Source organism: Taudactylus pleione, unplaced genomic scaffold (genome assembly GCF_031769625.1).
Source record: "Taudactylus pleione unplaced genomic scaffold, aTauple2 ptg000289l, whole genome shotgun sequence".
Taxonomy (NCBI): Eukaryota; Metazoa; Chordata; class Amphibia; order Anura; family Myobatrachidae; genus Taudactylus; species Taudactylus pleione.
The window spans coordinates 5502009-5526092 of record NW_028284691.1 but is presented as its reverse complement, the minus strand read 5'-3'; the positions used below and the strand labels follow the sequence as shown (position 1 = coordinate 5526092).

The window sequence follows — 24084 nt, the reverse complement described above, 5'->3', positions numbered from 1 at the left end:
CAAATGGTCGACATGGTCAAAGGTCGACATGAAAACGGTAGACACAAAAATGGTGGACACGTTTTTTTTTGTTTTTATGGGTTAGGTTTAGGGTTAGGTTTAGAGTTAGGCACCTACCAGGGGTTAGGGTTAGGCACTTACCCCAACGGTTAGGCACTTACCCTGACGGTTAAGGTTAGGCACCAGGAGGGAGGATTAGGCACTTACCAGAGGGTTAGGGTTAGGCACTAGAAGGGACGGTTAGAGTCAGACACCTAACCTGATTGTTAGGGTTAGGCACCAGGAGGGAGGGTTAGGGTTAGGCACCAAGGGGAGGGTTAGGGTGAAGTTTAGGGTTAGAATTAAAAAAAATGTCGACCATTTTTTGTCTACCCTTTTCATGTCGACCTTTTGACCATGACGACCATTTGTATATGTCAACCTTCTCACATGTTGACCTTTAGTGTGTGGACCTTTTGTACCTGTCGACATATTGACTGTCTAACATTTGGTGTCTATCTAGACATTGTCTACCTTTTTACTGTAGATCTTTCAATCCACACCCGTTTTATTGCTTCCTCAATTTCATATGTCTGATTTATGTATTTACAGCAGGCCTCTTTCACTATCATGCACATCCCTCCTTCTCGGGCTGTCAAATAGTCTAATAGTAATCTATGTGCCAATATTTCCTTGGTAATCATTTGAAGTTCTTTGAGCATCAGTCTAAAATTTTCATCTTATAAATTGGTGATATTATCGATAAGATTTGCCAAATCTATTATATAATAGAATGCCTTTTTAATACAACACCTATTAACCCATGGTAATGTAATCAAATCTTGATTGGCCTTACTGGCAGGCTGAACTTCTCATTTTATGACTTCCTTGAAATCCCATTGTTTAAAGTGTGTGGAATGTAATTGTTCTACGTAGTAGGTAGGAGGTAACAAATAGCACAATGTACAATTTCCAAATCCTCCATATGGTATCCATTTATATGCATACCTTCCGCACAGATAATATATGTTGTCAGGAAGAATAGTAGGGAATCCTACCATGGTTTGAGTCAGGAAATAGAGAAAGGGTTTTACCATTATTATATTTGGAGTTAATCTAGTGTGACTTCCTTCACAAGTGAATTTATTCCAATAATCAGGTATCTTTCCCTGCACCCATGCTACTATCAACGGAATAGATCCATTGATGCAGCTATGTATTGCCAGGAGAGATCTGGAGGTATCAGGTGAATCAAAATAAGTTGGTTGCTTAAATCTATCAGCCAGGTCCCTACATCTGAATATAGCTTCTTTACATTGGACCTGGCCGAGAGATCTTCTTGCCGACTTCACTACAGAACGATCCCCTAATTTCAGCTCAGTTTTCCATCCATGCATTTCTTGCAGGTAAGAAATGGGCGGTACTGAAAAACAAAACTTCACATTCCTCCCTAACAGACTAGCCATTAGGGCTACAGGTTTAGTTACATATTTTGCTCTTTTGACTGGCTTTAAAGAGAAGAAATTGACACTTATAACTTCTTCTAGTGTCAGGGGCACTGCCACCCAGTTCATAGTCTTTGAGGAGAGAGGGGCATGTATGAATATCCAACAGTTAGATATATTAGGTTGCTGTGCTGCTGTGTACTGCATCTGGACAAATGAATTAGACCATGGTTCATTCAGTGTCTTATGATATTCTCTAACATTCCTTTTAAGATTACCCATACTTTGGAACCACGTATTCATCATTATCACAATCATAAGCACTAAAAGCCATATAAAGGATTCATTTTGCTGATTCGAGTATGACTGTGAGTTTCTTGTAATGAGATGCGTGTATCCACGTAGCTCATCCTCCAAGTTTCACTGAAGTAGGTGTGGTCATCAGAACCTGGAATGGGCCTTTGAATTTTGGTTCCAAAGATTTTCTCACATGCTTTTTAGTATATACCCAATCGCCTGGTTCAAGAGAGCGTGAACCTGGAATTGTGTCTGGGTCAGAAAGAGAGGAGAAAACTAGAGATTGGGTGTTAGCTACTTGCTTACATAAAGTGGCTATGTATTCATTTAAGTTTGCATGATTATGCTGAAGCTACTATGGAAAGTAACACCCTGTCCTGAGTGCACTGAGAAACAAAATTTCATATGGTCTCTTACTGGGTGTTGTCCTAACTGAATACAATGTCACTGGTAGACAGTCAACCCATGTTTTGCCTGTTTCAGCCATCATTTTCTGAATTTTTATTTTTAAGGTATAGTTAAGTTTCTCGACACGCCCACTCACCTGTGGTCAATAGGGGGTGTGGAAAGCTTGTTGTATTCCCATATCTTTCATTATGTGTTGCATTACCCCTGCAGTGAAGTGTGATCCTCTATCTGATTCAATGGTTTCCTACAGATCACTTCACTGATTCATTTCTTTGCTGTCATTTTGGCAGTAGCCTTGGCAACAGGAAAAGCCTCCACCCAATTACTGAATAGGTCAGTACAAATGAGGACATATTTATATTGCCCCACCCTGGGTAACTGTATGTAGTCAATCTGCAGTCTCTGAAACAGGTACAATGGCCTGGGTGTATGTTTCTGTGGTGTCTTAACTGTCTGTCCTGGATGGTGTTTTCCACACACCAAGCAGGCAGCCACATAGGCAGTAGCGCTGCATTTAAGTCTGGTGCTGTCCAATGCTGGGAGACTGTATTTGCCATAGCCTCCTTTGAATTATGCACTGGACCATGTGCCAACTGAGTCATAAGGGGATATAAGGCCCTGGGGAGGCACCACCTGTCTCCTTTCCTTAATATCTTTTCCTCACAGGTGGCTCCCTGTTTTTCCCAGCCCTTTCTTTCACCTTCTAGTGCTTGCTCCTGAAACTGTATCAGGGTCTGTATATTTGTTTGTTCTCTTTCGTACTATCTGCTGTGTCAGTTTCTATACCATAAAAGGCTGGTACTTCCATCGGGGCTGCTTGCTTAGCCACAGCATTAGCTTTGGCATTTCCCTTGACTTCAACCAATTTTTCCTTTGTTTGAGCTTGCATCTTGATTATCGCCACTCTAGTGGGAAGCTGCAAGGCTGCAAACAATGACCTAATGAGGTCAGCATGTGTTATTGGTTTTCCAGCTGACCCCATGAATTCCCTACTCTTCCAGATAGATGCAAAATTGTGGCTTACGCCCCAGGCATACCTGGAGTCAGTGTATATGTTTGCTGTTTGATGTTCGGCTATTATACACACCTCAGTGAGTGCCATCAACTCCGCTTCCTGTGCAGAACAAGAAGGTGGGATTGGCTTCTGAATCAGTACCTCTTCCAGAGTGGTGAGAGCATAACCTGTCCTTGGGGACCCATTGTGGTAATACCTGGAGCCATCAACAAATAGTTCCCAATTTGGATTCTGCAGGGGCACATCTGAAAGCATTATCAAGTTCCTGCATTTCAGATTTCATTAATTCCAAACAGTTATGTTGGGAAAAAAGTTTTTGCGAGTGTATCTTGATCTTTCTCTATGTTACACTCATCTGAATCTGTCTCAAAGGTATCAACAGATGTGTTTGTACTCCCCCATATTGAATCCTGTGTTAGGAGTAACGTAGCAGGATTCAACACTGTACATTTTTTTATCATCATTTTTGCAGGGCTTAGAAGTGAGAATTCATATTTGGTTAGTCTTGCTGCTGATAAATGTTTATTTCTGGCCTGACTCAAAATTTCTGTAGCAGAGTATGGAACTTGTACTATGAAGTGGTGATCCAAAACTAAATCTGTAGCTTTATCTTAAAGTGCAGCCGATGCTTCAGCTCTTATGCAAGAGGGGGCCCCTTTGATTATGCTGTCTAGCTGTAAGGAATAATATGCAAGGGGTTTGTGTTTACCTCCACGTTCTTGCACTAAAACTCCTTGTGCATGTCCCTCATTTTCATGGCAGGACAGCACAAAAGGTCTGTCATACCTCAGTAGGCCCAAAGCCGGTGCCTGAGATATCACAATTTTGATAATTTGGAAAGCCTGTTTCTGTTATACAGTGAGGCTAACTTTATTATCCTTTGCATCTTTGAATTGTTTCTTAAATAAGAATCATTAAAAGTTATATTTTAAGTTATATCAATCAGTGGGTGCACCATTATACTACCGCTTTCTGTGTTTTTCGTTATCCTTTGAATCTGTCAGACCCTTATATAATGCCAAGATGCCTTAGGTATCCATTCTCTACAATATCCCACTAATCTCAGAAATGCTCTGAGCTGTCAAATAGTGGTGGGTTCAGGAACTTTTTATATGGCAGATATTCTGTCTTGTGTGAGGTGTCTGGTACCTTCTGAGATACAATGACCCAAAAAGGTAACTTGTTTTTGCAACCTGTAACTTGTCCTTTGACACTGCAATTTTGCTCACATAGGAAATTCAGCAATGACACTGTCTCAGTCTTGCAAATTTCCTCTGTGTTTGCACATAGAAGCAAATCATACTGCAATAACTGAGTGGATGGTTGTTGAGGCCTCCACCCTTGCAGCACTAGAGACATTGCTTCTGTGAACTCTGAAGGAGACATGGCTCCTCCCTGCAAAAGCCTGGTCCAGCAATACTGTTTTTCCATGCTGGTAAATGCCAGGTATAACTGACATTTGGGTGTTAGTGGTACTGAGAAGAAGGCATTAGCCAAGTCAATTACTGTAAAGTTTGTAGCTGTGGGTGGTATCTGATTTAGCAAGGTGTGTGGATTAGGTACAATAGGAATATCCACAACCTATCTCTTATTTACCTTCTTCATATCATGTACCGTACGATATTCTTGGGTGCCACCAGGGGGCACTATTTTCTTCTTAACAGGTAACAATGGAGTGCTCCATGGGGACCTGCATTCCCTTATTACACCTGTGGCTAAATAAGCAGCTATCTGTTGCTGGATAGCCTGTTCTTGTTCTTTAGTGAGGGGATACTGCTTTACCTGGTTTAAGATGCAATGTGGCAGGCTGCACATTTAGTAATCCCACATCTGTCTTTCCCTTTGACTATAACTTGTCTGGGATTACTGACAACCATGGCGGGGTGGACTGGGCTTTGTGAACTACACTTTCTAGTAGATAAATAGCTGCTTTAATCTGGTTTTCCAAAGTTTGGCCTGTTTTACTTACATTACTGTCCCTATATTCAATTGTGGCCTGTAAAGCATTCAAATTGTCTGCACCAAGCAGATTAACAGGACAAGATGTGGAGATCAAAAATTCCACTGGGACCTTACCTTCACTGGTTTGCTAATGTGCAAAGGTACACTATATCCGGTAAGTCCTGTACCTGGGACAGTTTGTTTTGTTAAATACCCCTTAGGGACTTCAGATGCCCTCAAAACTGTTCTACTGGCACCAGTGTCGGCGATGCAATCAATTTGTTCCCATTCTGGCAGTGTTAAAGTTACTACTGCTTTTGGGCCAGGGGTATTAATATTCAATACAGTATATACCTGGGTATTGTCTGATCTGCTGGCCTGTTTTCAAGCCACTGTTTATATTTCTGACAATCCCTTTTCATGTATCCTGCTTTCTGACACAAGAAACACAAACCTTTCCTTCTTATGTCTTCTGGGCTAACTTTTTTGTTGATTTATTAGTCTATAGCCCCCTTCCTGTACTACATGTACTGTAACCTTCTGTTGCTGATTTCTAGCTTTACTTTTCCTTTCTTCAATAGCTCTTAAGACATCAAGAACTGCTGGTAATGCCATGGTACCTGCTTTACGTCTTTTCTGATATAACGCTACTCTGAGATTTTCTAACAGTTCCCCTAAAAAGGAGGTTCTCAACATCCATTGGTGTATTTCATTGTTATCCTCAAACCCCCTGTCTAGGTGTGATTGGTGGGTTTGATCATAATACTCCTTAACTGATTGTCCTACTCTTTGTCTTGCTTCTGGTACTGCAGGCATATGCTGTTGCTGAATCTGGCACAATGCTCTAACTCTGTTTACAAAAAGAGGTCCTGATTCTGGATTCCTTTTATCTGCCTCCCGAGGGAGGGCTACTACTGCAGGTTTGTTGACTGGTAAAGCCGTTATTTCAGACAAACTACCTGCACTTATAGTCATTCTGCAGACTTCCACCAAGTACGCCCAAACCACTCCCCATACACTTACTAATCTCTCCATAAATCTGTGGTAAGCCATGGGATTCTTTATAGGGTCTGGAGCCTTAGTGACAATATTGTCCAGTTCCCTAGAACTCCAGGGCTTGTATTGTACTTGTGTTTTCACTACCCTTTGTTAGTCTGCATGGTCAGAGTGTGGTTCAAGGACCCTCTGGACAGTTACTGGAATCATGCTGATTCTGTGGCATAGGGAGGATGTTCTTTCTCTTGTGCCAAATAAACTTCTGGCTCTCGTCAATTTGAACAGTTACATGGTTCATTGACCCTCATGCTTCTTGCATACCTTATGCCTATGGAATACCCTGTCTTCCAGAAAGGGCATTAAAGGACTTGCAAAACTGTTCCAAGGGATTGACCCTATTGTTCTTATAAGAAGGGACTGGCCTTGTGGTGTGGTGTGTTGTTTGGAATTCTGGATGTTATTTGAGGGGAATCTGAACCACATAGTTCCCCTCCTTCTGGAACTTGATTGTGACAATTTGGGCATATATTATAGGCAGGTGGTACACAGAATTGACAAACTGAGCATTTCCTACCTGTCCTGAAAGTTGCTTTCATTGTTTCTGAGATTGTGGGATACAAAGGTTTTTGTTGTGGAGCTGAGTCTACTTGCCATTGTTCACCCATTCTGTTGAGTCTAATGGGAGGCACTGTGGGTGTGGGAGGTATGTGTGGTTCAACTAGAGGTGGTGCAGAGGGTGGATTAGGTCCACAATCCTCTAAGAATTCTTCTGTTTCTTCACCTAATGCCTCCTCATGTTTCTGGACCTGTCTAGCTACCTTTGTCCATGTATTCACCTGATGTTCATATCCCTTATGTTTGATCCAAGTTTTTTGCTCTCTTGCAAAAGTGTCCCACCTTATTGGATCTAAAGATCCATGTTTGGGCATCCCTGCTTTCTGGAGTATCTTCTGTATATCTTTAAGTGCACTTTTACCTTCCTTATCTCTGACTAGCTCCACAGGACTACGTGGTTCTAATTCTGTCATTCCTTTACTGCCCTGAGCCCCCATAATTGGGTTTGCTGGCTCCTAGTCAATACTAGAGATTCTTGAAGGTTCCTTAATTTACTCCACTGTGGTCCCTCTGTAATATTTGGGAAATACTTGCATTAAAATCTCTACTTGGATCTGGTATCTTTACCGTGGGACAAACTAATGGTGCAGATTCTGAACAAACATTCCTAGGAATCTTTCCACAAATTACCTTCCAATCTTGGTCCAGAAGTGTCTGTAAGTATGATGGATTCATAGTATGTGTCCCCACTATTATGAAAGGCTTTGATCTCAGAGTGTGTGTTTTCAATAAAGACTCCCATGGGTGTGTTCCTAGGCTGTACCCCCATCAAATCTGGAAATGGACACTGCCTAGTGCTCTGTAATACTAGGTTTCCTGTACAGCTTCTACAATGTAACCTAAAGGGTGTCTGTGTCGCATAATATCCTCCTGGCTCTTGGCGATTATCACATCAGTTGCCAGAGGTTGACAGCATGTGTTCTCTGGGGATCCTTTATGGATATTTTAGGGCAGAGTACTGGCACTTGTTTTCCTATATTCCTGGGTAATGTGGATATTAACTGTTTCCAGTCTTCACCCATCCTCCCTTGTAAATACACTGTATCACTTATGTGTGTTCCTTTAAGTATACAATAGCCTACCCCTCTTCTCCTTTAACTGTCTTCACAGTATAAGCCTACTGGGGTTTCTTTAACCAACACACCAGTCAGTTTTGGGTGTACGGATGTCCCATCATTCTGTAATAACAGAACCCCTGTGCAATCTCTGCACTTCAAATAAACCTCGGGTATTTGGGACATGCAAAACTTCTCTTATACCTGAAATCCTTGTTCTCATTTGCAACAAACAATATAAAATGACTGTCACTTCCAGCAGTACTACACACACTATTATTGCAGCTTCAGAGATCTCTATCATATTCCCTTGTGTTTACAAGTACACCTATCACACTTTGCTCGTGTGTGTGTGTGTGTGATTCATACCTCAGTACAGTTCTAACAATGTTCCATTGTCCCAGCCAGTATACAACTACTAAAATGACCAATTCTATAAAAAATATTATTTCTGTTGTTTCACTTGTGCTTGTCATAACATGTACAAATTATTGGACAAACAAACACCTGACTCAGGGCTCCCCTAAAGGTCACAACTGAGAACTGGAAGTGCTTTCTAATCAGACCCAATGGGTACGGTTCTTCTGTATCCACTCACTTTAACCGTGAATAAGACAGTCGGTATCACTTCAATCAAGAATTGGAAGCGAGGATGTCAATGAAAAGACAGCCCAGGGGCCACAGTCTCCACAAGACAGGACAAGCCTCTAATAGCAGGTGGAAAGTGCAGTCTTTGACTGAATTTTAGAGGCTTACTCCTGTATTTACATCCCAATTCTATACATTTACAGGCACACTTCTTGCACACGTTATTGGCAACAACTTATGCTCTATAGAGAAAAAGGCATAATTTGCTAGGAGTTCAAAAATCCCGTACATCAACCCTACTAAACCACCACATATACTTAGAAGGAGCAGAATCAGAAAAGAATTTTCTTGCAAATGCATTGCATCTGTTCTACTGACCGTACAGGTTTATTCTGCTGATTCCAAAGATTTCAGCAGTATCTAGTCAGTTTGAATAGAAGGTGGGATCCTGGACAAATCGCCCCCAGAAAACTGTGAGGGTACTTCCATGTACCAATCTAGGAAAATCTGCCTTGCAATTCGAAATGATGTGAATACAACAGCTTTTTTGAATTCAGGTCGGTTCACTCAAAATTCTGAGAGCTACTTCCTCGTAGCATGCTTTATTATTACAAACAGATTATACATACAGAATACATATTTCAACAACCAATCGCATAGCGTTCTTGAAGCATAGCAATGTCCAATTAGCAGCGATCGTGAAGCGCAACATAGTTCACAAGTTCATAATATTTTTCTCATATTTAAATGCACTTATATCTTTGCAAGTTTTGTTCCACATCTCGTAAAACTTGTTGCAAGGGATATATTTTTTCTGTTCAACTGACAGGCTTTGATCATCCATCTTGCGGTTTCCACACCTGCACATATGCTGATAGCAATCTCACTTTCTTGTACAACGCCCTAGAAAGTTCCATTTATTAGCAACCTGTGTTCAGTTCGCTCTTCTTGTCAGCTTTGCGGTTTTCAATAACTTGTGACTGAAAACTCATCTTATGTCAATGTCATATCTGAAGTTTGTTTTTCATTTTAAGGAATATACACAATTGATAGATGCATTGTAATTCTTAAAAGTTATACTGGTTAATTAATAATACAATTATAATGGATCCTTACATCGTTGATGTATGCAGCGCTATACTCTGCTGATTAAGTGGCTGTGTCCAGACACTCACAAGTGGCTGTGCTGATAAAGTGACTGTATAGGGGGCACACTGCACTCTAATGTATGCTGTGCTATACTCTGCTGATTAAAGTTTTGAGACTCACAAGTGTCTGTGTGTACCAAAAAAAAAAAAGTTTAAAAAAGTAAAAAACTTTCAAGCAAGTTAAAAGTTTAAAAAGTAAAAAACAACAAAAAACATATTTTTTGGTGCTGTATCCCACTGTGTATACAGGCACCGTGACTCCTTGGGCCTTAGTCCTCTGTGTATAAAAGCATTGTGACTCCTTGGGCAGTAGCCCTCTGTGTATAAAAGCACCATAACTACTTGGGCCTCAGCCCTCTGTGTATACAAGCACCGTGACTCATTGGGCCTTAGCCCTCTGTGTATACAAATATGAATACCCTTAAATTGCTAGAGTGAAATGATCGCTGTCCAGGCAATAATTGCGTGGTGAGTTTATGTGTAGAGTGCTTTGATAAACAGCGCGACTGTCCGCTGTGCGTCTTGCATGTTTTCTATGTATTTAATGTGCGTATCGGGTATAGTAGGGCTTTTAACAATATTCGGTAGCAATAATGAAGCATGATACTAATAATAGCATTGCACACAATGGTTTCATGCTGACAACGCAAGATGGCATCATCAGGGGCAACACAAGATGGCGTCGCCCGATATTAATTTAAGATCTGGTCTCAGCCACTCATCCAGCTTCGACAGTTCACCCTTTGATAGCAAACAAAACGCTATCACACTTTGGTCTTAAATTTTATTCAGTCATACATTATGAAATATTATTTGAAGTTATATTAGGGGATGGCACAATTTGGTCTTTAAGCCATAAATAATGTGTCCCTGGGAGGGATATAAAACTACCCTTATACACACACCACAGATCTTGGAAGATCATGGGAAAAATGTGGGGATGCACCTAACCTATGTTGAATCATAAATAAACCTTTAGTACATTCCTGCCTAGAAACCTTTACGATTCACCTGCCTAGAACCTCTATGACAAAACCTGCCTATACCTCCTAAAACCATAAGGTGTCGCTAATTAGCATTGTGTTTAATTATACCCTTAATAAAACTCTAAGACAGTTGAATAGTGGTCCAACGCGCTAAAGATTATTATTCAGGTAAAAGTACAGATGTTACCATGCTATGATCTAACAATGAGCGCAAAATAAATTGTACAAATATTAGGTCATAAGGTACAGTCAATACATACGCGTGCACTCTGGGACCAGATACCAGCATCAATAATGAGACCTTCGTCGAAACAGCATAATAGGAACACCACAGACTGGCATCCTGTTTCAGAGCACTCACATATATACCCGTACTGGGATAAGCAATACAATAGAATACGTTGGCAGGTTCTCATTGGTTCCTCTTCTTGCTTCTTCCGTTACGGTACAATTCATAGGTCAGTGCAAAGACTCAACCCAGCCTCTAACAGCCTGATTGTGTTCACCTTCCCACTGCATAATAAATCTAATCTAACTATGGCATACAACATTTCAAGAAGTTATTCTCTCTAACATTCATATTTCATAGCCGCATGTTCTGATCTTCTCACCAATGCCACCGGAATGCTGTGGGAACAGAGTAGATCAGTACGGCACCAAACACGGTCCAATTGTCATTTACTAAGCCATAGTTACAGAAAACATTCATTTCTTTATATGCTGACATTGCGATTAAACCATGTAATAATCATTCCTTTCGCGCTGCAGGACCATTGCTTTTAAATGTGTATGCAGGGAGAAATGACATTAAATTGTGTTGTGCGTTTGAGGGTCTGCGGGGCACTTAGCGTCCAGCATTAAGTTGGAAAGGCTTCTGTGTATATGTGTGTGAGCATGCCAGTATGAGTTTGGGAAGGTCACTAAAAAGCTGGCTGTGCATCTAAATAGCTATTTTGCGTTGTCCTATGTTTAACATGAAGTGCAGGGAAAACACCACTAATTTGCTACATCGCGTATGTGTTAATGTGAATGCAGGGGAAAACACCACTACTTTGCTACTGCTCAAATATAAGTCTGTGGAAGATTGTTAAAAAGCTGTTCGTGCTACTTTTTAGCAACTTTGCGTTGTGAGTATCAAAATTGCTACTTTTACCAATTTTGCACTGTGGATTGTGTACTATGTATTTTTGACAAAATGGCGCTTGTGTAAGCTTTCTTTTCTAAAATGGAGTCTTGCTGCCATTCACAAGATGGCGTCGTGCAGGTTTTCCTGATTGCTAAACAGATTCTATCTTACCTAATTATTCGGTTTCGACAGTCCACCCTTTGATAGCCATTCAAGCGCTATCACAACCTGCTATTAGAATTTAATTTAGGCTTACATTTACATATTATTTGGTGTTATTATGGGGGTGGCACAAGGTGGTTCTTTATCCATCAATAATGTGTCTCTGGGTGGGGACATAAAACTACTATTATACGCACACCGCGGATCTTGGAAGATCATGTGAAAGGTGTGGGAATGCACCAGTCTTATAATAGTAGTCTTGTAGGGGAATTTAGATTTTACATTATCTGAGATGTTGTATGAATAACATTTCAATAATACATTCTATGCATGTCTAAATATAATACATCAAACGATTGTATTTCCTAGTTCAGGGTTGTAATGCAGTTCTGTATTTACCTCGGTATTCATACTAGCCACCATCATTTCGTTTTACTCTATTTTTACATTTTCCACACTTCAACACAATAGGAACACACCGGATGCAAATGCCAATTATTATGATGACAATCAGTATAAGGATTAAGAATTTTCCTATGCTTGTGATCACTTCCTGTACCCATTCCCCTATACCTGAGAACCATTTCACTGGGTTCAGCCATGACACCCATCCTTCTATCTTTTCCCCTACTTCAGCCACTGAAGCGTTATGGTTCTTGCGAAATTCCCACTTTAGCTGCAGAATTTCGTCCATCTTCCGGTCTATCACCTCCTTAGGGTCGCTGGTATCATTGGTGACATAGGTGCAACATTTTACTCCAAATTGGGTAGCCAATGTTATGCAATACCCTCCAGTAACAGCAGTTAAATAATTCAACACTAGCCTGTGTTGCACCAGCTCTTTCTTATACGCTTGCAATTCTCTCCCTGTATACCTGAATGTGTCATCGTACATCTCGGTGATATTATCTATTAATTTAGCAAGTTCCTGGATATATCTAAAATTTAATGTACCCCGAGCGATCCTGGTGGGGTCCAATGCGACCAGAACTTGAAAGCCAGTTGTCTCACTGATTAACTGAGTGGCTTTATGTATATCACCAGGTATCATATTTCTTTTGTCTCTATGTTCATACTGTGTGTGAAGATATGGTGATGGTGTGTTTTTATGAATACCAAGCATTTCACCATGTGTAAGGGATATAACATCTGGGAGTACCCTTCCCAGATAACAAACCTTCAGAACTCGGAGTGAGCCACTTGTACGCTTTCCTTCCACATATAAAATACACATCGTCTGCGAGCACATAAGGGATAGAATGCATCATTATCATCGGGCACAATTCTCTAACAAATAATCCTACCCCAGATTTTCCCATCTGACTGATACATGTTTTAGGTTGCACAATAACTGCACAGTACCCTTCTGGTACTTTGCCAACCATTACCTTGGTAGAACTAAGTGTATACTTATACCAGAAGTGTCTTCCACTGGTAATGTTACATATAAGTAACATCTACTGGTTCATTATCAGCTCTGTGTGAGAAGGTCATTGTCTGATTGTTGCCGGACACCTCCCAATTTCCTGGTTTATTGGAATTGGTGATGTTTAAACATAACAGGGATCTATCCACTTGGTACTGATGGAGCTTAAAATTTGGAGGCTTGGACTTAACGACTTTCCCATCCAGTGTTTTCCCCTTAAGTAATCCAAGAACCTCAGAGATATTTAATGGGAGTGGTACTAAACCTACATTATGTTGTCCCTGAGGCACATGAGTGCAAACCCAACACTCCGTCTGGTTTAAGACCTTACCCACTAAGGAATGGAAATCCTCTAAAGGATGCCCGCCCAAATACAGGTTAATCTTGGACTGGCATCGCTGGATGCGCTTTTCGTCAATTAGAGATCCACAGTTTGAGTTTCTAGAATGACAGATCTCTTAATTACTGTACTGAGTTTGGTCAGATACCGCCCTTGTGACTGTATTGCTCCTACTCCCGACTCCACTCCATCGGTATCACCATCGACCTCTCCCTCCATCATGTGCCCACCGTTACAGAAACAAGACATCCCAAACCAAACAAGGATGATGAGAACTCTGGAAGAAAATAAACACAGCAGTATTAGTGGCAGCTAGATATGCCTCTACCCAATTAGAAAACACATCGGTACAAACTAATATATACTTGAGATTCCTGCAGGGTGGTAATTGGATGAAATCAGTTTGTATTACCTGAAAAGGTCCATCGGTTGGAGGGATGTGAGATGGCTCGGTTGGTATTGTTTTTCCAATGTTTTTCCTCAAGCAGGTCAGACACGACATTGCCCTCTTTTCCGCTTGAGAAGAAAAACGCGGTGCACACCAGTACGCCGTCACCAACTTGCAAATACCTTGTTTACCCAGATGAGTCAGGCCATGCGCTGCCTCAGCCAAGCTTGGGTAGTATGCCTTGGGAGCCACCGGCTTACCTTGTCCATCTCTCCAGAGTCCAGTGGACTCTTGCCCACATCCCTTGGATCTCCAGACTGCCTTTTCCTGAATGGAACACAAAGTTTGCATCTCAATTAATTTCTGCATATCAATAGTTTGAAACATCATCATTTGATCAATTTGTGTAGACATTCTTAACCCTGCTGCCCATTTGGCAGCTTCATCTGCTCTATTATTGCCCAGTGACACCAGATCGTCCTCACATGTATGGGCTTTACACTTAATGGCGGCCACTGCCTTTGGCATCTGGATCGCTGTCAATAGCCCTTTTATATGTTTTGAGTGTGCTACTGGTATGCCTGCTGCTGTCATAAAATTTCTAAGATGCCATAGAGCTCCGAAATCACGTACGACCCCAAAGGCATACCTAGAGTCAGTATATATGTTAGCATATTTGCCTTCTGCCAAATCACATGCTCTTCTTAGTGCCACTAGCTCCGCCACTTGGGCTGAGTGAGGTGGACCAAGAGGTTTGGCTTTTATAATGTCCTTGTCATTTACAACAGCATAACCTGTACATAACTCTCCAGTGTCAGCTTGTCTATGACAACTCCCATCAGTGTAAAATGTCACATCTACATTTTCTAAAGGTGTATCACGTATGTCAGGTCTTGCAGTAAAGGTCTGATTCAAATATTCCATACAATCATGTGCATCAGTATACCTGCAGAACTCACCTTCCACCAGCGACTCACCTCTATCCACCCTTTGTGCATCCTGAGGCACTTATGGTAAATAAGTTGCTGGGTTTAACGTACTGCACCGTTTAATGGTGATATTTGCAGGTGCTATTAGAGCTAGTTCCCATTTTGTGAACCTAGTTGAGGAAACCTGTCTGGTTTGGGCAGAATTCAGCAAAGCAGATACAGCATGGGGTGTATAAACAATCATATGATGGCCTAATACTACATCCTTACTCTTACTGACCAAAAGAGCAGTTGCTGCTACACTTCTTAAACAAGTTGGGAGTGATCTTGACCATCGCGACCATCTTGACCATCGCGACCATCATTTTGGCCGCTCGCTATAGCTGTGGGTGGTCACCCACAGCTATGCAAGCGGCCAGGAGGCCGCTCCAAAAAGGAGCAGGGACGGCCCTGATTCAGAGTGAGCGCTCTGTCAGAGTGTCCGGCTCTGAATCAGGGCCAGAGCTCAATAACAGTAAAATGGGTTGCATTTGGTGGGATCTGCATGAGAATGACAGCTGGATTTGGCACTACAGGGAATTGGCTCTCAACTACCTTATTAACCCCTCTAAGGTCCTGTACTAGCCTATAACCCCTCCCACCACTCTTCTTCACAGGAAAGATGGGACTGTTGGCTACACTAGATATATGGACTAAAATCCCCTGAGCAATCTCTCAATTATGGGATACACCCCTAGCTCCACCTCTTTTTAAAGGGTACTGAGGGATTTTTGGAGCTGTCTTCCCACCTTTAAGTTGATCATTACAGGAGCTACATTTGCCATTAAACCTGTCCTGTCCATCTTTGGTCCAAAGGGAACCCGGTATTTGAGATAACATCTCCTTTACCTGTAATGGACTTTGCTCTAGAATGGTAGAGTGAAGCATTAACTTTTGTGGAGTGTCCAATATATCCCTTACCTTGTGCGCAACTCTCTCAGGAATATCTAACAATATACCATCAGGGGTACAATAAATGACACATCCCATTTTACACAACAAATCCCTTCCCAGTAGGTTAGTAGGAGCCGCCGCTGCCAGGAGAAAGGAATGCCTGGTATGCAATGGCCTGATAGTAACCTCTGCAGATTTGGTTAAAGGATAATTCTGCACTTTACTCGTTACACCCATTGCTGGTACTGTCTTGCAGGTCACCTGTAAAGTGGATGGAGATTTTATCACTGATCTGATCACCCCTGTGTCTACAAGAAAAGTATGTTTAGTACTAGCTACATCAACCGTCATTACAGGTTCTACCCTAGTACTCCCAGTTAACCTGACTGGCTGTAGACTACAGGTGTGACCTGACCCCTAGAGCAGACTGTCCTGCTCCAATAAAGCATTTACTGCCACTATGTGAGCAGGCAATTGCTGAAAGCTTCCTGCATTCTGATGATGTTTTGGAGTTCCCTGGTTAAGTGGTCCCTGTTTGCTTTACAGTCCCTAATTAAGTGTCCCCTCTGGTTGCAGTTATAACACTTTCGTGGTGGGTATGGTTTGAAAGGTTGTTGTTGTGTGGGTTGGGGAGTGTGGAAAGATAATGGCTGGGGATGTGGATAAGGAATGTTGACATGTGTTTTGTTGCAGAGTGTGATATGTGTGGTATGGCTGTGTAATTTGTGACTGCGCAGGATGCTGTGTATTGAGAACTTGCAGCTGCGCAGGTGAGTAGGTGTCTGGTGGCTGTGGATGCATTGTTTCAAGAGCTTGAATGCTAACAGCCATTAGCTACTCACTCTGTGTTTCACGCTTCCGGAGGATGTTTTTGTCATGTTCAATAGCAGTTTCCCTGAGGGTGTCTACCGTAATTCCCCTCCATCCAGGATGTGAGGTCTGAACCCTAGTCTTTAGATTGTCTTTAAGACCATCCATAAGTACCGTGATGACCATTCCCCTGTGGTGTGTGCTATCTTTTATGTCCTCTATCCCAGTGTACTGGGTAATAGTCTGCAGCGCTCTGGTGAAATAATCTTCTGCAGACTCACTCTCCTTCTTCTTAATTGTAAAAATTTTACTCCAGTTAACTACCACTGGAAAATATACGGCCAATTGGGTGATTATGCAGGTTATGGTGTCCTGATTACTTTTGTAAGTTAAGGGACTATCTCCATCCAATACACAAGCCGTGATAAACTTTTTCACATCGGTATTGTGTGGAAGACATGCCCGTAATACCACTCGCCAATCTTTGTTGGTTGGCTCATGAGCATTACCTAAATCTTTTATAAATCTCTGACACTTTGCTAACTCTTTTCTAGGGTCAGGGAAATCTGTCATTATGGAATGTAGCTCCGCTCTCGTCCATGGACAATGGACAATGCATTGCTACCTCCCTTGTAGGCACTACGCCACCTGCATCCAGATTCCCATTGGGAACTGTTCTTGTCCGGACTGGATGCATGCCTACCACACTGTTACCTTTGGCCTTGGTTCTTGGGGGGTTCAGTCTATTACTGCAACGTATAGTATTATTTATACCAGCTCCCGCTATGGCTTCTGCGGGTGGTAGCACTTCTGCTACTACTATTGGTGAGGCCACTTAATGTACCTGCTGTGGAGGAACATTTAACATCTGAACTGCATGGGAAATGGCTGACATTACAACAGGATCATTATCTGCTTCATAAACATTTTCCTTATAATTACTCAGGAGAGGGTACAAGTTACTTGTTACATTTTTATAATATTTGGTATGGGCTGTATCTTCACCTTCCACTGTGTAGGGCGGTGGAGGTGCGCCTGCGCTACTTACTGTACTTTTGGCAATGCTACCTTGCTATGCGTACGTGCTCCCTTTTAGACGCACACAATGCTATTTTGCGTTGTGTGCGCGCTCCCTTGCGTCGTGAGCGCAACGTTATTTTGTGCCACGTGCACACCGCTACGCCACATGTTTCCCTCGTGCTGCCACAGTTCAAACAGTTGTTATATTCTACTCTTTTCTTCAGAGATTTCACCACACAGATGCTATCTCTAACATTGTTCAATATTTCCTCATCAAAACTGCCAATCTTCGGAAAAGGTTTCACACACTTACTCGTCATCTTAACCCACACATTACAGTGCGTAGTTGCGTACGCTCCATACTTTGTATGCATTATATGTCAGCCCTTCCAAAAGCAGCAAATCATCCACCATACCCAGTGCTAGCCGGCCACCCATCTGGGAAAATGCCAAGCACTTTTTGCTAGTATGTGGACCAGTGGACGAATTTTCACAGGCTGCGTCCACTCACCTTCGCCCACTGTGTACAACCAACTCGCTAATCGATTACAGTTAACCTACACAACAAGCAGCAGAATTCCGCCTATACAATATCCTACCTTCAGGATAGGGAACACAAAGTACCCCTAACCCACGGGAACACACAGTAACCCGAATAAAAAAAGAAAATCCCTTTTCGAGTACTCTCCACTGCTTAGCAGTGATTTCCTCCACCACAACTCAGTTCACAGTCATGATCTGCCCCAACCATGTGGTTCAATCGCAATGCCCAAAGAACCTAACTGATCAATGGATTTTGCGATCACACTGAGAGCCGATTTTAACTCTAGGGAACACAAAGTACCCCTAGTAGTAGGGAACACACAGTACCCCTAATCTACAATACACCTGTTATGTGTAACCTAGGAAACACACAGTACTCCTAGCTCTAAGTAACACACAGTATCCCTAGTAATAGGGAACACACAGTACCCCTTTTCTCACCACAAATATACGTCTCTCTTGCACCTTTTCTGTGCAGAAAAGAAATTAAACTTTTTCTCAGATATGGCAGTATGATTAAGAGACCTTAAACAATGTAATCTTAAACAATTTGTTTGAACATGTGGCAGCAATACCGGAAACACATATACGCTATTGTGCATGTAGTCGCATACACAATAATGCGACTGCTACACAAAAGCGCGAAAATAAAAATTACGCTATTTTGCGACTAGTCGCATACACAATAATGCGACTAACGCACAAAACACGGACAGACAATAAAAGAAACAAACCTTTCTCTCTTGTCCCCAAGTTCCTAATCAGCGCCACTTAAGATCACACAATAAAGGACATCGATTCCACAACACTGAATGGTAGCAGGATTTCGAACACTGTGCGTTTTTGCCTGCTTATGGCGCCTTCCACCCTTTGTTGCGGAATCGAGGGCCGTTCGCTATTGTGCGAATCACGTTGGCGTGATATCAACTGTGAGCCCCCATCTATGAATACCCTTAAATTGCTAGAGAGAAATAATCGCTGTCCAGACAATAATTGTGGTTCCAAAGCACAAATATTATTATTGCATTGAAATAGAAAGGTTTAAACTAGTAAAAAAACACTTTATACAATTTCACATTCTAACCAGTATTTTCATATAGTTCATATCTTGTGAACACATTATGTGAATTCCTTGTGGGTCGAACCGGAAATCTGCAAATAAACAGTGGTTTAGAATGGTACCAAACATGATATGTCTACTAGCTTATATACCTTAAATATCGTATACCTTACATTTCACAACATAAGTATTTGCTAATAAAACCTCTAATATTTAGCTTTTAATGTGGAGGAACCTTTTTATAAGTTTTGGTATGTGTAAGTGTGAGAATATTTGCGTAAAGTCGCTAATATGCGTGGTGCGTTTATGTGTAGAGTGCTTTGATAAACAGCGCAACTGTGCACTGTGCGTCTTGTATATTTTATGTTTTTAATGTGCGTATGGGGTATTGTAGGACTTTTAACAATATGCAGTAGCAATGCAGTCGTAAGATGCTAATAATAGCTTATAGCATCGCACACAATGGTTTCATGCTGAAGACGCAAGATGGCGCCATCAGGGGCAACACAAGATGGCGTCGCCAAATATAAATTTAAGATCTGGTCTCAGCCACTCATCCGGCTTCGACACAAGCACCATGACTCCTTGGGCCTTAGCCCTCTGTGTATACAAGCACCATGACTCCTTGGGCCTTAGCCCTCCATGTATAAAAGCACTGTGACTCCTTTGGCATCCCTCTGTGTATACAAGCACAGTGACTCCTTGGGCCTTAGCCCTCTGTGTATACAAGCACCGTGACTCCTTGGGCCATAGCCCTCTGTGTGTCCATAACACACAAGTACTGTGGGTCCGCAGTGAGTGGCAATGTTTCATAGATGTGCTTTAAACTGCTGTGGCTGTGCCGCTGCTCTGTTGCTTAGTAACCAGCCAGCTCACTGCATCCTTTGGCCAATAATGGTGAAAACAATATTGTGAGCTGTGAGGTGGTCTAAATTGACTGTAAATGGCTGTAAATTAATGTTATTGAAGTTAATGATACTATAGAAACAAAAAAAAAACCAGATTATGTGATTTTAGTTTTGTTTGGCAATTTTTGTAAAAAATCCAAATCCAAAACCAGTCACAGCAGGTTTATCAAATCCAAAGCCAGACGACAAATCCAAGCCAAATCCAAATCCAGCAAAAATGGTCCGGCGCACATGCCTGATATAAACCAGTACTATTCATTTCTAGTACACGACAACAGGGCAGTTTACCAGCACTTAAAGTATATTTCATTTGTAGTCATGCAAGAGTAGAAGTTTTATTAACTACTTTACATTAACTGTTTAATTAAGCAATAATTACAAGTGAAGGCGAGAACATTTAGCAATCATGGAAAATAAAATACAGTATAAGGCATAAAGAAAAGGGACAAAGAGGGAGATAAATGTATAATATTGAAACCAACTCTAATGACCCTGTAGGATAGATTTCAGAGAACTACCCATTAGCTATCACAGCTTGTAAAAGTACAGTAATATTACAGTACATATTGTAATCAATCCAACTAAGGTAAGGGTCTATCCAAGCCATACTTGCTGACTTTAATTTCTCTCCAACAGCAGAGTGTCGAGAGGTCAGATGTAGCTGATCACAGTGGGGGAGGGGGTGTTTCTCACCATTAGGCATAATTCTCCAAAATTCATGGTCCCTGAAGAGGGGACATGGTCAAGATGACAATTGTCTGAGAGTTACGTCATCGCACCCCTTCCGTCCCAGCCATTTCAAATGCAGGAGGGTCATCTACTCTTCCTAGGACTCCTGTATATTCCAGGAGGGTAAGTTACTATGATCCAATGATGTCTAATAAGATCAAATGCTAAAATTATTATCAGCTGAAGGGTGTTGCCTGTGCCAGCTACACAATAAAAAAACTTAATATTATAAATAAACATATAATTCTCTGAAATTTTGGCAGAAACGAATAATTATACTTAAAAACTGTATGGTGGTAAAGAAAGGATGGCCATGACTAATCATCACAACCACACAATGCACAACTAACAATAACAAACATTGTAGGTGGGGATTGCCCAAGTGCTCAACACAACAAAAGTGCAGGTACCCAACTCTCCTGTCTAAACTACCCATCCTGGTGGGGGAGTGTTGCTGTCCCACTAAGGGTGGTGAAACTCACAACATAGTCACAAGGGAGAGTGCACCCCAAACACTTATAAATGTAAACTTTAAACTTGCACCCAGTAAACCGTTCTTTCCAGCTAAGAGCAAGGTTCCTCTTACAGAACCGCTGCACTGCCACCATACAAACGATAACCCAAGCTACAGTATCTAAAATTCGAAACAAAGGTTCCAGAAAAACCATGAAACCTTCCTTCCAACAGATGCAACACAGCAAATCACCCATTGGCCAAGAGATAGTTAGAAAAAGCTGTATGTACTTTTTTGTTCACCTCATCTATTGCCACAAAATCTGGAATACCTCACCTCAAACCAGTCTAAAGACCATGCTAAACAATACCAACTTTAAGTTGGCAACTTACACCACGGTCAGGCCGAAAGCAGATGCCCAAAATCACGCACAATATTGATTCTCAAATGCAAAGCTGTCCTCTTTTCTAGGTCTTTGCCACCTAAGTGCACAACTAAAACCAGGGACACCCTGTTCTTGGCCACAGCTTCCAATAGACAAATCAATAAACCATCATTTCTCTGTAACCAAATCCTGCAGGAACTAGGAAACACATGTGATAGCCTAATAACCTCTGACTGAGTAGCCCAAAAAGCATATGAATAGCCTACAATCCAAATATCTAGCACATCTGGATGCAATCCTAGTTCAAGGAATGAAACAAAAAAATGTAATTATTGGACCATTGTCTATTGACCATCAATAAAGAGATTCTGCTGTACACATGACATTAACCCTTGAATGGAAGGTCAGAAGGAAAATGGGGAAGAGTATTGGGGGGGGGAGTGTAGGAATGTGAAGCAAAAATACAAATTAACTCAACAAGAGATAAAAGGCCAAACAAACCTACTGACAGACTTTATATTGTGTCCAACTAGTTAGGTAAAAAAAATTTAAATCTCCTTTCACTTCCCGAGTAAGAAAGCCAAGGGAAACATAACAAAGACATTAACAGCATATGTGTTTGTTACATCACAACCACAGTGACAGGAAAAAAAATGAACAAGAGTTAACAGGAAAACACAATAACATCCCGGGCAAACATTAAATTGAAATGGTTGCGGCACTCAATGAGAAAAGAGGTAGATATAACTCGCTGACCTTCACTGGCCGAAAGCTTTTATTTAGGGCACTGAGAAAGCAACCTCTGCCACAGACGTGGCAACCCTGATGTGAAACATGTAAATACCGTAAATCCCCTTTGAGAGGCCAATACAGGAAACGCAATGCTTCAAACTAAGCCCATGCAAATTGAAATTTAGACAAAGATAAGCTGTCGGCATGCTGGATCCAGGGCCCAGTCTACATAGGCTGAGAGGCCACAAAAGAACATGCAAGCACCACCAGGTAAATCAAAGCACACAGAGAAACCCATCTCCCTCTGCCCAACTGAACAGTTTTAGAGCACTGAATATTACACAACACTAACCTCTCACCAATAATCATTGCAAACCAGAGTCCCCACTGCCTTTGTCCAAGGTGGACTAACTGAAAGTCCCAAAAAGCCCCATGAAAGGCCATAGCAAAAAGCTAATCGATACAATTTTGTTTTGTATAATGAGGATGCCACCACCGCAAATGGTGTCAAAAGTTTAGGAAGCATTTAGATGTCAATGGGAACCTGCGGTCAACTAAGACAGGAGTCACCCTTGCCCAACACAATACTGCATTGTAAATTCGCAAAAGTAGTTGTTTGAGCAATTGTGATGGTGCATACACACGGTCAGATATGTCAGATGAACGATTGAATGATTTTACCAATGATTTGAACTAGTGATGAGCGGTTCGGATTCCTCAGAACAGGTGGAATCCGAGTCCATCCGAACGCAAGTTCGGGTGTTCCCGCCTGACTCGGATTCCACCTCAAGGCCGAACGTCACCCGGCCGGCGTCGGATTCTAGCGAGACTTCGTGAGAGCCGGGTGACGTTCGGCCTCTATAAAAGGCGCGGTGCCCGGCTGTCGGCGCCATTTTGCGTGACTGTATCAGACGGAACAGTCACGCTTAGTTAGTTAGTGATAGAGAGGGGAAAAGTGAGACTAGAGTTAGATTACAGTTAGAGAGAGTAGTTCTTGCCACTGTGTGCTCCGTGACTGGGCTTAGCCCACTGTGTGTGTATTATACAAGCTCCGTGACTGGACTTAGCCAACTGTGTGTATTATACAAGTTCTGTGACTGGACTTAGCCCACTGAGTGTCTTATACAAGCTCCGTGACTGGACTTAGCCCACTGTGTGTTTTTATATTATACAAGCTCCGTGACTGGACTTAGCCCACTGTGTGTATTATACAGGCTCCGTGACTGGGCTTAGCCCACTGTGTGTATTATACAAGATGCGTGACTGGACTTAGCCCACTGTGTATATTATACAAGCTCCGTGACTGGACTTAGCCCACTGTGTGTATTTATAATATTATACAAGCTCCGTGACTGGACTTAGGGCCTGATTCAGAGCCAGACGCTATTTGCGGACGCTCGTTCAGAAAAAGGGGCTGGTTATTTAAATTGAGCGCTCGCTCTTTGCGGTCTGTTGACGCCTCTATGTCTGAGCGAACGAACGAAACATGTGCTCGCTATTTTGTAAACACGTCCCTTGGCCGCTCGCATCATACTTCATCTCCGCTATTTATTAGATTAATCGAGTACATCGAAAGGCGTATGAACTGCTCGCTATTCTTGTGGTAGCATTTTCCTACCGCAATCATGCGAGCAGTTCAGGCTAAGAGACAACCAAGTGACGTGGT

General features: G+C 41.9%; 1 protein-coding gene and 1 pseudogene across 1 annotated transcript in view; one reads left to right on the top strand and one right to left on the bottom strand.

Annotated features, from left to right (window-relative positions):
• The window catches only part of LOC148511946 (inter-alpha-trypsin inhibitor heavy chain H3-like), a 342978-nt gene that overhangs the window by 6029 nt on the left and 312865 nt on the right, over positions 1-24084 (top strand). The window lies entirely within an intron of this gene.
• Positions 2394-3399, bottom strand: LOC148511948 (uncharacterized; annotated as a pseudogene).